This window comes from Bactrocera tryoni, unplaced genomic scaffold (assembly GCF_016617805.1).
Source record: "Bactrocera tryoni isolate S06 unplaced genomic scaffold, CSIRO_BtryS06_freeze2 scaffold_11, whole genome shotgun sequence".
NCBI lineage: Eukaryota > Metazoa > Arthropoda > Insecta > Diptera > Tephritidae > Bactrocera > Bactrocera tryoni.
In genome coordinates this window covers 2,571,338-2,575,656 of record NW_024395824.1, presented here as the reverse complement: position 1 = coordinate 2,575,656, position 4,319 = coordinate 2,571,338, and positions in this window count along the sequence as shown.

Genomic DNA, 4,319 nt, shown 5'->3' with positions numbered 1-4,319 from the left:
CTTCACAGAATTTACTGAGAGCATCTTCAACGCTCTACCCATTCCTACGGACGTATGCGTTGGCGAACGTCGATTCCCCCACTAAATCAGCGACCATTTTTACGAACTGGACGAAGGAGTATAGACTTGAGCTTAATATTGCAGCCGATGGCGTCAAAATTCCTATTGTCAATAATCCGAAGATTTTAGGTGTAAATTTTGATAGTCTATCCTCCTTCACTCCTCATGCGACCGCGATTATCGCCAAGGTATAGAGCCGCAACAAAATCCTCAAGTCGCTAGCCGGCAGCACATGGGGAAAAGACAAAGAAACGTTGTTGGCAACATACAAGGCAATCGGCCGGAAGGACCTCAATTACGCCGCAACAATATGGTCGCCTGGATGCAGTGGTAACGCCCTTTTCCCTTTGGTCCCACCCCGTCGAAACAGCACGGGGGGAATCCGTTAAAACAACAACAACCTCGTCATGGAAGAAGTCTTCAGAGGCAGTGAATACGCAGCGTCCTCCATTGGGGTCGATTTTAAAGGAGGCACATTGCAGGTGATCTGCAAGGACGAGACGTCCGATAGCTGGCTACGAGAGATCGGTTCCAAGTTGGAAGGCTCGAGGGGCCAGGTTCTCTGCGCAAAAAGATGGGAGGGCATACCGATCATGCACAGCATGACGGTGTTTCTTCCTAGATGCGCCGGCAAGCCGTACGAGTTTGCTTTAGGTTTGATCAAAAATCAAAACTTGGGCCTCGGCATTTCGGCCTGGCGGGTAGTAAGCATCGAGGTCGTAAACAGGGGTTGGAGACTAAACTTGTGTACTGACGACGAGTCGTACAAGTATGTCCGCCTGTGCTATAGGTACAGCACGGTGGTCTTGAAAAGTCTCCGACAAGAGGACTTGCGCTCAAAGAGGGGAGCTGCCCTCCACGCAGGAACTCCTCGAGGGGCTAGGTGATCCTATAAATGGCCGTGCGGATGACGGCGGGCATGACGACCGGCGCTTCATCGAACTAATCCTATAGTGGCCGTCAACGTGGAAGTTGCTCAAGTTAACCTGCACCACACGGCGGCAGCCTCGGCTGTCATAGCGAGCAGGTTCACTTCGAATAAACTGAGCATCCTGCTGACCTAAGATCTTTAGGTCTACAGATGGGAGATTAGAGGCGTCAAGACAGATTCTAACAAGGTAATCTGGGTAATCTAGAAGTTGTGTAGTTGTCAGGAACAACAATGACTTTTTTTGCATTTCAGAGTTCCTGATAAAGGATCTAACGGCGGTGCAGGCCAGGGACTATGAGGGCAGAGACTTCGTCCTAGCATCAGCCTATTTCCCAGGAGAGGCATCTACAGCACCCCCAGAGGTTGTGGATAGACTGGTGAGGTATTGCAGGAGACACAGGCCTCTAATCCTAGGATGTGATGCGAACGCCCACCACACGCAATGGGGTAGTACAGAGTGCAAAACACGAAGAGAGTCTCTTTTAGAATACATAGTAAGTCTTCTTCTTCTTAATTGGCGTAGACACCGCTTACGCGATTATAGCCGAGTTAACAGCGCGCCAGTCGTTTCTTCTTTTCGCCACGTGGCGCCAATTGGATATTCCAAGCGAAGCCAGGTCCTTCTCCACCTGGTCCTTCCAACGGAGTGGAGGTCTTCCTCTTCCTCTGCTTCCCAGGCGAGTACAGCGTCGAATACTTTCAGAGCTGGAGTGTTTTCGTCCATTCGGACAACATGACCTAGCCAGCGGAGCCGCTGTCTTTTAATTCGCTGAACTATGTCAATGTCGTCATATATCTCGTATAGCTCATCGTTCCATCGAATGCGATATTCGCCGTGGCCAACGCGCAAAGGACCATAAATCTTTCGCAGAACTTTTCTCACGAAAACTCGCAACGTCGACTCATCACTTGTTGTCATCGTCCAAGCCTCTGCACCATATAGCAGGACGGGAATTATGAGTGACTTATAGAGTTTGGTTTTTGTTCTTCGAGAGAGGACTTACCCTATGTAGGGATGTTTCGCCTTCTCACATTAGCTCGCCTTCGAACGGATGTCCTTAGGCTACCCAGAGGATATTTGGTCAAAGACCGGAAGTAGTGAGCTGCTTGAGTCATATGTAAAAGAATCGTTTCTGGCCACTCCCAAGTGAATGGGGATCAGAGAACTTTCCTCACTTGCGTGAACTTCTACACATGACTCCATCCTCCATACACAGTAAGTAGCAACTTATATATAGAGAATGTGGTGTGTGAACCGTCACAATAAGCAGGAGAGAGGTACTTGACACCACCTTGAGTAACGAGCCTGTGAACCGATTGGTTTCACAATGGAGGGTATCAACGGAGCCCTCTCTGTCGGAATATTGAACAGAATCATATTGTTCGAGCTAAAGGTAGAAGTCAAGCAACTCCCCCCAAACGTAACCCTCGGAACATAAACGGATACCTTCCGGGATATGCTAAATAATAGTTTGAGCGGGGAGGGGCAGACTGATAATAGTGATACTAGTCCAGGACTAGAGAACAGGTTGCCTGCGATAAACGAGTCTACCATAGACGCGTATCACTGCAGCTGCCCCCTAAAAGCGACCACAGACAGGCACAACTGTCCCTGGTGGTCAAGAAAACTCTCAAATCTCAGGAAAAAGGTACGGGGTACTGTTTAATAAAGCGAAACGTACGGGTAGTGAAACGTGCTGCTCAGCGTGCATACAGAGCAGACAGATCGACCAGTTCTGCTCTGTACGAGATAATATTGTAATTTAGCCAGAGGTAAATTCGAGGACACTCTCTGCGACCTACTAAAGAGGTTTAAACCTGGTAAAAGGGTGGTGTAGTGGGGTTGAGTTGGTCAAGGCGGCATAAGCAGTAATGGTGTGCAATCGGCTGGCGGGAAAATCTAGGGATGCAAGCCAAGGATTGTTAGGTGGTTGTACACCATGATTGTGCGACCGATAATCACGTATTGGGCGGTGGCCTGGTCCTCAAAAGACCTCGATAGAGCTCCAACTATCGAAGCTGCAACGACTAGCTTGTGTTTGCATGTTGGGTGCAGTGCGCAATTGTCCGATGGCAGCACTTAAAGGTCATGCTTTAACTCACATCGCTTCATTTAGTGATCGGTCAGGTAGCCTAGCATACACTTCTGCAAATGACGACAGAGGGGTGTGGCAAAGGTAAGGTAATCTGGTTCCAGGGGATGAAAGAGATAAGTGGGACTATACCATTAGCCCTTCTCCCAAGGGACAGCATTACTAATAAGGTTAAATTCACGAAGAAGTTCAAGGTTACCCTTGGCAGCAAGGATGAGTGAACCGATTCCACTCTCGAGCTGCTGTTGAGGAATAGTAAGATCAAATGGTACACTGATGGCTCGAAAACGTCGGAGGGAATCGGTGCAGGGATCGCAGGTTCACGCACTAAGCTCTCCATGCCTATGGGAAGTTTTCCGAACATTTTTCAGGCAGAAGTCTTTGCCATAAGTTGGTGCATAGAGATAAACCTCCAACGCAACTATCGCAATGAACGTATAACCATACGTCAAGCGGCACTAAGAGCAATCTCCTCCTACGAGATCAAATCGCTACTGTTGCAGGAGTGTAGAGAACGGCTGAATAGGTCAGCGGAACATAACCAGGTGCACCTCATCAGGGTGCCCAGTGAGAGAGGTATAGTCGGTATCGAACTGGCTGATGAGCTCGTCCGCACCGCAGCCTCCATTAACATTATAGGACCTGAACCCTTCACTAAAGTGAGTCCAAATACCATACAGGAGTTGCTCCGCAAGGAAGAAGGAGTAGGCAGGGAAAGGCATTGGCAACAATTGCATGGCATGCGACATGCCAAGTCGCTAATGCATCTAATCTAGCAGATTTAAAGTTGCAATTAACCTCCCAAGGAATAAACTCAGACTACTGGTCGCATTTTACACCGGTCACTGCAAGCTAAATAAGCATTTACGCAACATGGGCTTATCTTCTTGCGTAAACTGCCGGTTCTGCGACAGGGAGTCTGAAACACCAGAACACCTGCTAATCGACTGCATTGCAGTCTGTATACGAAGGAATAATGCCCTTGGATCCATGTTTCATAATAGGGATCACATCGCTTCACTAGTACACAGCAGATTATTGGACTTTATCAATATGATGGCGCTATGTGAGTCCTTGTGCAATCCCCATGTAAAAATCTAATCTAATCTTGAAGATTTAAAAGTTAAAAATATTAGTGTAAAATTCATTATAAATAGAATAAATTGTTGAACTTTAAGTACAAATATCTCAAAAACCATAAGTCAGCGACAACTATATATATACCCAACTCTTTT